The sequence below is a fragment of the Bubalus kerabau genome, chromosome 4 (genome assembly GCF_029407905.1).
Source record: "Bubalus kerabau isolate K-KA32 ecotype Philippines breed swamp buffalo chromosome 4, PCC_UOA_SB_1v2, whole genome shotgun sequence".
NCBI classification, from domain to species: Eukaryota; Metazoa; Chordata; class Mammalia; order Artiodactyla; family Bovidae; genus Bubalus; species Bubalus kerabau.
The window spans coordinates 31,904,510-31,917,705 of record NC_073627.1 but is presented as its reverse complement, the minus strand read 5'-3'; positions in this window follow the sequence as shown (position 1 = coordinate 31,917,705).

The following is a 13,196-nucleotide window of genomic DNA, read 5'->3' as shown; positions in this document are numbered from 1 at the left end:
TTGAAACATCTGAATGTAGGTTGAATTTTAGTTTAACTGGAATATTCTGTGTAATCCACAGAAATAAGACAACTGGAAAACTTGCCTTTTATTTGGCACCTTTTTTATAGTTCCTAAATCTCATTTAAAAAATGGCAGGATAAAGCAATGGAGGTTTTAAATCAAATGAAAGCTGAATGTGGATACGGCCAAGGTTTCTTGCCTATCGCTAACTTCCATGAATAAGAGAGAAGAAAATTTCCTTCACTCTGTTAAACAGAATATTATGCTGGAAAACTATTAATTTTAGGTGCTGAAAATCAGGTATTTCCTGTAACATACACTAGTCTATACTTTTTTTTTCCCCACACAACTGTTATTCTTTCGATTACAAAAGTCACACAAGTTCATTCTGGAAACATTTTTTTAAAAAAGAAGCAAAAGGAAGAAAATTTAAAATCACTCAAACCTCATTACATGAAGAAATGGAATGAATAAATATCTAGTAATTTAATGATTAATCACGTGTATGCTGCTAAGTTGCTTCAGTTGTGTCCGACTCTGTGCGACCCCATAGACGGCAGCCTGCCAGGCTCCGCCATCCCTGGGATTCTCCAAGCTAGAACACCGGAGTGGGTTGCCATTTCCTTCTCCAATGCGTGAAAGTGAAAGGTGAAAGTGAAGTCGCTCAGTCGTGTCCGACTCTTGGTGACCCCATGGACTGCAGCCCACCAGGCTCCTCCGTCCATGGGATTTTCCAAGCAAGAGTACTGGAGTGGGGCGCCATTGTCTTCTCCGTATATAATTGTCTAGTATTTTACCTCTGTTTTTTTCTTATTCTTTCTCTCTTGCAACAACTAAAAATTGAAATCATATGAGACATTATGCTTTATAACTTACTTTTTCCATGTTAGAAGTTATCCCTAAATAGGATCTTTTTCTGGTTACGATATAGGGTTATATTCTAGTCTGCATATTTTTTTTTCTACCATAAAAAACATCCTTGGATCAAAATCTTTATGCCTAGAACATGTCTTTCCTTATGAGGCATTGCTAGAAGAGAAATTGCTGGGTCAAAGAAGAAGCAAAATTATAAGGCCTTTGGGTACATATTGCCAAGCTGCCTCATTTTGCACACCCACCATCAAGGTATAGCTGTTTCCTCATATAAATTTTGGATATTTTAATTAAAAATCCTGATAGCTGCACAATAATAGCTCATTATTTTTATTTGATTATTAGTGAGCTTAAATATTTTTATATAAAATACTGCCATTATATCCATATTATATTACATCCCAGTAAGACATAATTTAAAATTTGTTAATTTAATTTTTTTATAATAATTACAGCAACTCCTTGTTGTCTCTCATATGTTGAATATTTTCAACATATAACAACAAGGTCCTGCTGTATAGCACAGAGAACTATATTCAGTTTTCTATGGTAAACCATAATGGAAAAGAATATTAAAAAAAGATTATATATGTATAACTGAATCACTTTGCTGTACAGCAGAAATTAACACAACAGTGTAAATCAACTATCTTTAAATTTTTTATTAAATTTTTTTTTAATTAAAAAAAGAAAAAATGTTCCTTTCAATCTACTAGCAGCTGGGCTAGTAAACAAAGCCAGGTTGCTGGGTGAGAACAAAGCCTCTCGTTCTGTTTAATCAGAGGCTGTTTGCCCTGTAACAGTCTCCTGCACAGAGGTTCATGCCCAAGACGGGTTTGGACTAGGCTGCTCCTGAGTTCTCGCTCATACCTGACATTCCTCTTCCTTTTTCACTCTCAGAAGAGAAGCACCCGTGGTCCAGCAGGATGAGGCTCAGAGTGGAGGAGGAGCGTGGGGTCAGGTGGCCCTGCAAGCCGGGCTGTGACAAAATGACTCCTCATCTGTTCGGTTCTACTCTGTGTGTCCACGTGCACGCCAAGTCCCTGCCACGTGGGGCACAACCACCATCTTCCTTCCTGTAATGCTTGTATCTTTAAGGCACGTGGAACCTACAGCCAGAAACTGGGTTCTTGCACCAGGGCTTGCGGCTTTCCTCTGGCTGCAACAAAGAGCCACCATGCCAGTGTGCCAAGTCTCTTCAGTCATGTCTGACTCTCTGTGAGCCCACAAACTATAGCCCGCCAAGCTCTTCGGTCCATGGGATTCTCCAGGCAAGAGTACTGGAGTGGGGTGCCATTTCCTTCTCCAGGAGACCTTCCCAACCCAGGGATTGAACCCATATCTCTTACATGTGTCTCCTGCATTGGCAGGAGGGTTCTTAACCACAAATGCCACTTGGGAAGCCCAACAAAGAGCCGCCAATTGGCTTCAAACAACGGACATTTAATCTCTCTCAGTTCTGAAGGCTAGAAGTTCTCCATCAAGGTGTCACTGGGGCCATGCTCCCCTTGGGACCCCGAGTAGGCTCCTTGCTCACCTCTTCCCAGCATGCAGTGGTGGTTGCAGCTCCTTGTGTCACCGACCAGGGTTCTTGACTTTCCCCCAATCAATAGAAATAAAATGAAGACCACACAGGGCTTCCCTGGTGGCTCAGATGGTAAAGAATCCGCCTGCCATGTGGGAGACCCTGGTTCAATCCCTGAGTTGGGAAGATACCCTAGAGAAGAGAATGGTTACCCACTCCAGTATTCTTGCCTAGAGAATTTCACGGACAGAGGAGCCTGTCAGGCTACAGTTCATGGGATCACAAAGAGTTGGATATGACTGAACAACTTTCAATTCACAAAGGCCAGACAAAGCTTTACTGGGCGTCTGCTGCAGCAGGAGGGTGTGAGAAGAAACAACAGGTTCCTTTCTTGCTCCTGGATGGGGGTGGAGGTGGGGCAGGAGGGGTGAGCTTGTTTCTTATATGGGGTGAGGGTAGGTAGGGGTGAGTCCAGGGGTTGGGCCGGGGAGGTGGCTTAGGTGGCTGGCCCACCCTTCTGGTATGCTGGGTGCAGGGAACCTGCTCAGCACCCTGCTTTTGTTCCCCACACCCTGATTTTGCTCCAGGCTCCTCAAAATTTGCAACTGGGTTTTTTGGTCTCTTTGTATCTTTGGTCCAGAATTTGCCCCAAATGTGCATGCACACAGTTCCTTGTAGTCCCTTACGGTTTCTCCGTATTTTGTTGCTGGAGGAGAGGTGTGTCCAGGTGCAGGCATAGCAGCACTGCAGTACAGGGTTCCGGGTCCCAGCCTGTGTCACTTGGCACTCTGCCTGCAGCTCCATCACTCCCACCTCTGACTGCATCATCACAGGGTATTCTCTCCCTGCATCTTCTTCTCCTTTGTCAGAGCTTCCATCTCCTGTCCTGGATCATGAGCACCTGATGTTAGGGTCCCTCTCATATTCATTTCTCTAGGCCCAGACGCACCCAGTAGTCCATACACAGAGGGAGTGCCTGGAATGCATGGTGAAAGGAAATGTATCGACACTATGGCTTCTCTTCAGAGCCCAAGTCTTGAATTCTGGGTATTTTATTGTCAGCTCTTCCTCTGAATACCCTTCATGTACCAAATATACTCCCCCAAGTGGAATTTCTCTGGGATTTTCTTCTCCACTTTCCTTTATTCTTGCCATGTTCCCTCCTCAAGTTAGTCCTGTTACTTGTTTTCACTCCAGGCTCCTCAAAAACTGCAGTTGGATTGTTTTGGTCTTTTTGTGTGGGTCCTCTCATAACTCTACCTTCCTTGGCTCAATCTCTCCGTTGATCTCAGAGCTATATATATAACTTCCCACCACAGCAAATAGAAACTTTGCTTAAACTCTAAAGCCAATATGTCTAAAACGATGCCTCGGCCTCCCCTGGTCCCGTGGTTCTTGCTTTCTGATGTCCCCAGCACAAATTAGAAGCAGCACATATTGGCCAGTAATTCTAGAGACCTGGGCCATGTCATGTGTGTGGGTTCCTTGCTGGAGTGGCGTTTGTCACCCCTTGTTTTCCATGCATTTCTGCCACTGCTCCACTCAAGATCTTGGGGTCTTTCACCCATCCTTGTGGCGGCGTCCTGACAGGTCTTCCTCGCTTCCGGTCTCCTGCTCAGCTAACCATCTTTCTGCAGAATGATCTTGAGAGAAGGATTGATTGGCACGATTCTCTTGGCTAAAAGCCCCTCCTCTTGCATTCAAGGTCTCCTCCTTTCGGGATGGGAATGGATATTGGCCGGGAGCCTGGGAAGTGAAGTGGCGCTGCAGTTTGTTTGGCTTGATTTGCTGTGTTCGACAGACCCTGCTCAGCTTCTCAGGCCCCAGGTCCCCAAGTTTGTCAGGAGGTGCCAGAGCTTGGCCGGCCACACCTACGAGAGAGAGGTCATCGTCTTGACCTCAAGATTATTGTGCAAGCTCACGAAGGGCAAAGATCAACTCCTTTGTTGAGCTGCATTTACTTCTCAGCTGTGTTTAGTGCAACATGGGGCCTCAGGGGCCTCTGAGGAAATCCTTCTCAAAGAACTGGTGTGAGGAGGATAAATAAACAGCAGAGGCCCCTAGGCTGATGCGGCAGGGCTGGGCGGGTCTCTGGGGCTACAGACACCACCGGGAGCTTGGCTGAAGAAATGCTTGGTCTGTGATTGATGGATGCAGTGTGCATCTGGGCTTCTAACCAGAAGAGCCGCTCCTCACCTTGAGGAATGTAGAATCAAAGGTTCCCACTGCTCCGTGAGGCCAGGGCTTTCCCAGGACAGAGCAGCCTAGTGTGCTACTTACTGAATGGGAGATTTTCTCTTGCCCTGGGGATCTGCTTTGGACCTGGTGGCGTGTGTCCAGGGAAGACCATGGATGTCCTGGTTGTGAGTTCCTGGTGATCGAGGCATCCGACCACCAGTGCAGACCAGGCCCCTCCCCCCTCTCCATCGCTCACAGTTTTCAGGTGTTTGGGGGCTGTTCTCAAGGCCCTCACCCCCAGCCTCTGCTCAGCAGAGCTATAAAAGCAGAGACCCTTTCATCTCTTCGCCAGCAACAACCCTCCCTGCTCCCTTGATCGTCAGGCAAACTCGCCTCTGAACTCAGTCCAAACTGTCTGTCTCCTCAGGGTTCCACGTCTCCTCGACCGCGACCAGCCTCCAGGTGTGGTGGGTGATCAGCACAGAAGAAGGAGCTCTGTACACTGCGATTAGAGCAGCAATAACAGCAGTGCTTATAAGAACGAGAGCCTGGCGCTGACAGAGCACCTGGGCTGCAGCAAACACGGGGAAGATGCTCTCTCAGGCCCAGAAGCCCAGCTTCATTCTCTTTATTGTTACACTTCCGTTTCTTCCTCTCATTCCAACAGTGATCTGTGTTCACTGTCAAAGTGTGCAAAATCCAGGAAGACAGAAATAATTCAAGATATGCTACCCGTACTCCTGCCTCGAAGAGGTAACCACTGTTAATATGTGGGTGTTTTTTGGTCCAGATTTATTTGATACACACACTCTGAGGTTCACACATGTAAATACATTGCTAGAGGCAGGTTTCACGCTGTGCATAAAATTGTGTGACACCAAAGGTCAAATGTAGGAGGGGGAAGGGATAAATTAGGAGATTGAGATAAACATACACACTCTACTATATATAAAATAGATAACCAGAAAGGAGATAACCAAAAGGACCTATTGTATAGCACAGGGAACTCTAGTCAATATTCTGTAATAACCTATACGGGAAAAGAATCGGAAAACGAATGAATATATGTATCAGTTCAGTTCAATTCAGTCGCTCAGTCGTGTCCGACTCTGCGACCCCATGAATCGCAGCACTCCAGGCCTCCCTGTCCATCACCAACTTCTGGAGCTCACTCAAACTCACATCCATCGAGTCAGTGATGCCATCCAGCCATCTCATCCTCTGTCGTCCCCTTCTCCTCCTGCCCCCAATCCCTCCCAGCACCAGAGTCTTTTCCAATGAGTCAACTCTTCGCATGAGGTGGCCAAAGTTCTGGAGTATGTATAGGCACGACTGAATCCCTTTGCTATACACCTGAAACTAATACAACATGTTACATCAACTTTTTGCTTCTATTAAAAAATTAATTGAACCGTTAAATTAAAAAAAATAAAATAAAATTGTGTGTCCTCTTTTTCCCTTAATGTGCTAGCGCACAGACTTTCCTAGGTCTGAGATCATCTTCTGCAGTGTATTTTTAAATGGTTTTATAGAAATAAATATTTGATGATGTGTTTAGCTATTTCCTTACAATTGAGTCTATGGGTGGTTTCAGAGCTGTGTGGTTATGAAAATACAACAGAGTAGGGAACAGGATACATAAGGTGACCTGCAGAAACCATCTATAGAAGATCTGATGGAAATTTACTTTCCACATTCTGTGTTCTTACTCACCAGAAAGATGGGGGTTGTTCAGTATGGAGCCAGTCAGAGGGGGGCAAGAGGAATAGCTCTTTGAGTGGGGAAGGAGGTTTGAAACAACCTTTCATTTTATATCTTAATTTTCCTTAGTAGGATAGATAGAGTTGTCCTGGAGATGGACTGAGAGAAGGGACACGGCCAGAAGCATTAGCAGTCTTGCCCACCTGGCCCTGCGAGGGCAGGAAGGAGACTCACTTGCATCTCAAAGGTTAAGTGGAGTCACTATCCCAGGGAGAACGACCCATGCCCCACTCCCTGGGAGATAAACCAGCATGGGGAGCAAATTACCTTCATGGGCGCAAAATGTTCTTTGGAGGAAGAGAATGTAGCAGGTCAAAACTCTTGCAATATAAAAAGAAAATTAGCTGCTTCTGTTTTACTTTTCTTTTTTAAAGCTGGATTAGAAAAATCCAAGCCCTCCTAAGGATTTGGGATGGGGATTAACTCAAAAGGCATGTGAGGGATCTTTGGGATGAAAATGCCCTAAAACTGACCGTGGTGACCGTTACACCTATCAAAAATGTTGCTAAGAAATTATTAAATTGTACACCTGAAATGGGTGGATTTTATGATAGGTAACATACACTTCCAATAAAATGATTTAAAAAAATAAAATTTGGGACTTGCCTGGTGGTCCAGTGGTTAAGACTCCACCCTTCTATTGCAGGGGACACAAACTCAATCCCTGATCGGAGGACTAAGATTCTGCATGCCTGGAGGTGCAGTCAAAAAAAAAAAATTAAAAGCCCTACCTAAAAAAATAAAGTCTAGTGTGAAACCAAGACAAGAGATTTTTTAAAGGGCTGACTAGGAATAGATTCGGAAAAGGCAATGGCACCCCACTCCAGTACTCTTGCCTGGAAAATCCCATGGGCAGAGGAGCCTGGTGGGCTGCAGTCCATGGGGTTGCGAAGAGTCTGACATGACTGAGTGACTTCACTTTCACTTTTCACTTTCATGCATTGGAGAAGCCAATGGCAACCCACTCCAGTGTTCTTGCCTGGAGGATCCCAGGGATGGCAGAGCCTGGTGGGCTGCCGTCTATGGGGTCACACACAGTCGGACACGACTCAAGTGACTTAGCAGCAGCAGGAATAGATTGAGAAACCTCCTGGGAAGCAAGATGGCGGGATGCACGGTGGACATGGTCCCATGTGGCTCCAAGAAGCAGAGGTTATACCACAGCCAACCAAATTCAGCAGCAGAGAGGCCCTTGGGTTTGCTTTTATCCACTCTGTCATTCCTAGCAGCCGTCTTCCAACTTTGTCCAGAGAGTCATTGAATCTCCAGGTAGAAAGACTGCCTGTCTGGAATTAGAAAAGGCTTTGACCTTCGCTGGCTGTGTGACTTTGGGTAAATCATTTCACCTTCCGGGGACTCGGGTGCCACGTGTGGAGAATGAAGGATGATGTCTGGCTCTTGAAGGCCTGTTGAGTTGTAACATTCCTCTAATGCCATGATTCATGCTTTATAAATGGTTATAAACAAATCCTAGAGCCAATTTTCTAGTTTCTCCTGTGCCCAAGGACAAACATAAATCATATTTAACTGGTGAGAACTCCAGCTAACTCACAGGCATAGCACAAGATTAAATGAAATAATAGACCTGAAAGGAATTTAATAAAGAAAAAAAAACACCTAAAACTTGATGGGGATGCACACTATTATCACAGGACATCATTCTGCTTCCTTCTCGAATCAGCCTTTGGTATGAGTTGGACGACAACAGAGAAGCGATTGTCATTTGCCACCCTTGAGCTGAATTTCTAATCTGTTGGTTTGACTTAATCTTTAAAAGGGAAGTTCTGTCCAAAAACAGTGGCATTTATAATATGCTCGTTGCAAAATAGGAGGAAATGCCAACAAAGAGAAGTATCTTAGTAGAGCATTTTAAAAGGGCAAGGAATTCTGGAGTGCAAAAGGATGGTGAAGACAAGTGGTCTTGTCACAGTCAGTTTCTGCTCTTTCATGAGCCTGCAAAACAGGTGACAACAGAACAGACCCCAGACACCTCGTTTGTCAAGGGAACCCTCCGAGAATGGACATGAGTTGGCCAGATATGTGGTTCTCAGAGTTGATTTTCACACTGACAATGGGGAGGAGCACTGACTGTTGTTGTTCAGTTGCTGAATCGTGTCTGACTCTTGGTGACCCCATAAGGACTGCAGCGCTCCAGGCTCCCCTGTCCTTCACTGTCTCCTGGAGTTTGCTCAGATTCACGTCCATTGAGTCATGATGCTATCTATCCATCTTATCCTCTACCACCCCCTTCTCCTTTTGCCTTCAATTTTCCCAGCACTGATGGATATCAGTAAAGATGGGATCCAGGTCTCATCATCCAACATGAGATGCAATGAGACATCTATTGGAGCTCTGTAAATATAGGTAAATTGATTAGATTTTTAAAATATTTTAAATTATTTATCTTTAAGATTTTTTTTTTTTTTTGGTGTGCACCATTTTTAAAGTCTTTATTGAATCAGATACAATATTGCTTCTGTTTGATGTTTTGGTTTTTTTGGCCACTATGCACACGGGATCTTAGCTCCCTGATCGAACTTCTGGAAGGTGACCTCTTAACCACTGGACCACCAGGGAAGTCCCAATGCATTAGATTTTAATGCCACTCTGAAATAACAGTTGGACCCTCCAACGTATATTGTTGACAATCGGCCAGTTGCCAAGTCTTTGCTTTGTGCTACCTAGACAGAGCCTGAGAATACCCCTTCCCCCTCCACCCTCACCCTGATGAGCACTGGCTCTTGTTTGCACAATAAAGCTCAGCATCTCACTATAACAGCCTTTCTGGCAGCTTCCCCACAGCCCTTTGTTGGAGGAGAGCTGGCAGGGTAGCCCAGAATATTCCTGAAAAGTTAACCTCAAAACATGGAATTTAGTTCCAGGTGGGGTTCCTTTGGGGGACAGGTGAGTCCGAAAGGCAAAAACGAAATCAGTACGTCCCCTTTCTCCACTCCTCTGCCTCTCCTCCCCTAGGGGTCTATGAGTGGAGATGTTTTCCAGATTCAGAATGATTCCATGCCACAGTCAGCTGCTGCAAGCATTGGTTCACGGTGACTCATTCCTTTATCCACACTCTTACCCACACATTCCTCTCTTCATTTCTTCCTCCAATCATCCATGTCCCTTCATATTTTCTGACACTTACTGTCACAAACACTTGTTGATTGCCTCTCCATATCCAAATCTATTAATAAATTTGTTTCCAATGATGCAAAAATGAATGAGATGTGATCTTTTCTTCCAAGACACGCACGAAAGGCAAACAGAAATAGAAACCTGACTTGCAGCCTAGTGGGTTAAGGGCTCTCATGGAGGCTTGTGGTGAGTGATTTGAAGCCTGGATTTATTAGTCCTGCTCTGAGACCCTCATAGGTGTCCATATCAGGTGAAAACTTTAATTTTCGTGACCATTGACTGAAGTGATTATTTTAGCATCATTACACACATAGCTTTTCTCTCTCATAGCATTTGGCTTTAGCATTTGACTTTAGAAGGAAGATGCAGTTTTGATGAGTTCTAAGCATATACATGGGTTTTCCAGGTAGCCCACTGGTAAAGAATCTGCCTGCCAAGCAGGAGACACAGGTTCTATCCCTGGGTCGGGAAGACTCCCTGGAAAAGGGAATGACAACCCACTCCAGTATTCTTGCCTGGGGAATCCTATGGACAAAGGAACCTGGAGGACCATAGTCCATGGTATTGCAACACAACTGAGCACACATGCACACATACAGAGTTTATAAAGAAACTTGATTTTCCAAGGTGCCTGTCAATGTGTTCCTCCTCTCTTCCTCAGAAGTTCTGTCTGTACGGGTAATTTTGATCACCTGTGAAGGACTGTGGGTAGGTGCATTTTTTCTGCAGTTAGCATCTGTGTTCTTAAGAGACTGGGACCCAAAGTGCCTGTTTCCAGCAACACTGGAATTTTATCTCACACTCAGCCTGGCCTGCCGACTCACAATTGTGGTGAAAAAGATCCAAGTTCTATTTCTTTGTGACTTTCGCATTTGTCAATCATTTAGGAGATATTGTCTGAAAAGCTCAGCAAAGGGATCCAGCTATGAGAGGGATTTTTTGTTTTGTTTTGCCTTTTTTCCATCAAGAAACCACTAGGGACATCCCTGGTGGTCCAATGGTTATGACTGCACTCCAGTGCAGGGGGTGCAGGCTCAATCCCCAGTTGGGGAGCTGAGATCCCACATGTCACATGTGGTACAGCCAAATATAAACAAAGAAAAAGAAACCCCTGGTGTTGTCCTTAACAAGGAACCATGGGTTCATTCCTTGGTTCAATCCCACTTTTCCCATTCAGCCCTTTAATGAATGTTCTTCAGGTACCTGACATGTGCCTGCACTGAGCTAAGCTGTGAACACATTCGACCAAATCCTGGGTGATGAAGCAAGAGGAATGCTGGTCTCTGCGCTCATCTGGGGTTCTGTTTGCTCGATCCCATCCCCTTTCTCCCTGCCTTTCCTACTCTCATCATTTTCATCAGCACTCCAGGCATACAAGGGGCTCCCCAAAGGCATCTTCATCGATTGAGTCTCTGCTCTAATCGGATCAATCACTAATCACTCTGCCTTTAGGAGTTTCCCTGCAGGGGCCCTAAATAATGTAGGGATTCAGGTTGCTCTAAAAGCAGCTTAGTAGCACCCAACTGTGCAGCTGCAACACCTCCTGAAAATTTACAAAGTATTCATGCTTTCCAGCCGGATTCATCCCTGTCCCCAGGGGAGTGAAGAGTGCAGTCCAGGACCAGAGAGGAGCAGGGGAAAATGGAAGCTTACCTTCTCCTCTGACAGTCAGATTTGATAGACTTGATGCACTCCATTGCTTTTTCCCTGAGTGACTGAACGCAGGATGTGGAAGCTGCCTCAGAGTTCCCCCAGAAGAGGCCCCTGAAGGAAGTTGGAGGGAGGGGGCAAGGGAGGGGACAACTAGGTCCCAGGATGTGTCAGGTGTGTGGTCAGTAGATTGAGGGTCCTGAACACCAAGGGCAGACACTGAGTTTCTGCCTTTGGTTTTGTGTGACCGTGAGTAGCTGAGCCTCACTCTCCTCTGCTCCAGAAATGCTGCTGGGCTCACAGGCACCACACTGAAATAATGCTCCTGAGGCTGGACAGAATCTTTGGAAGGTTTAAACACGAAAATTATCATGGAGCCACGCTTTTTCCCCGCCCTTCTGCACCTTGAACCCACTCAAAATGCAAAGTGTTCTAAACTGTAAAACAATTGCAGGAAATTTCGACAGTAGTATAATTTTTTGATGAGGAATGTTTGGAGCATATTGTAAAGTATGTAATTACTTCCACTATTATTGTTACTGTTGTTGTTTGTGATCCCTCACTTTGCTGAGTCCCTTTGCTGGGAACCTAATGGCTCTAATGGTAAAGAATTTGCCTGCAATGCAGGAGACCCATGTTTGATCCCTGGGTTGGGAAGATTCCCTGGAGAAAGGAATGGCTAACACTCCAATACTCTTGCCTCCTCCTCATCCAAGGACAGAAAAGCCTGGTGGGCTACAGTCTGTGGGGTTGGACAAGACTGAGCAGCTACCACTTTCAAGTACATGCTAAGGTTGCTCAATAGATACACTAGAATTTTTTTTATTTTTAAAAGTCCTTTATTATTGAAATTCCTATATAAAATGTTAATGTCAGTCTGAAACCCCCTGCTAATTCTTTTTTGTCCCATGTAAACTGTTTTCATAAAGCCTTAATTGACAGTTGATTTTTAGATACATAGCTGATTTGTTATAGTAGAGCTGCATGCATGCATGTGCACTTTAGTCGTGCCTGACTCTTTGTGACCCTGTAGACTGTAGCCCGCCAGGCTCCTCTGTCCATGGGATTTTCCAGGCAAGAATACTGGAGTGGGTAGACATTCCCTTCTCCAGGGGATCTTCCCAGTCCAGGGATCAAACCCACATCTCTGAGAGCTGATAGAGTCTTTTTTCTTTATTAATGCATTTTTAATAGCAATAAATATCCCCCAACTCTGTTCTAATCATACAACTAAATATTCTTTACCTCATATTCTACACTACCCCCTTCCCTGGGCAGGTGGATGGGAGGGAATCAAGCCATCCATAAACCAAGTAACCAAAGCCCAGGGAAGTCCTCCTTCTCTGGGTGATTGGAGGTGATGGGCTCGGAGGGACTGACTTGTTGGAACTTAAAAGCACACAAGACTCAGAAACACACCCCAGAATGCAAATCTAGTAATTTACACACAGACTGTTGTCACAAAGGCTGAAAAACTCAAAGTTTGTTGAATCAGCACCTTTTCTCCTTGTAAGAAAACCCAAATGCAATCAGATCAAGTTGTCTAATCAATCAGAAGAAACCAGTCGACCCTAGAGGAAATCAAACCTGAATATTTATTGGAAGGACTGGTGCTGAAGCTGAAGCTCCAATACTTTGGCCACTTGATTCAAAATACCAACTCATGGGAAAAGACCTGATGCTGGGAAAGATTGGAGGCAGGAAAAGAAGAGCGTGACAGAGGATGAGATGGTTGGATGGCATCACTGATTCAATGGACATGAGTTTGAGCAAAATCTGGAAGATAATGAAGAACAGGGAAGACTGCATGCTGCAGTCCATTGGATCTCAAAGAGTCAGACACGACTGAAGGACTGAACAACACCAACAAATAATCAGAAGGCTGCTTGCCCAGTGTGGAGCCCAAACCAGGGAGGTTGATGAATCAGATTTTAAAGGCATCTGATTATCCAGTGCTGCCATGGGCAAAGCCAGTATACACCTACAGGTCTCTCCTTTTGCTGTATTTTTAAGGCTGACCAACAACACTACACCCTGGACACCATTTACACATGGAAATATATTCAAACAA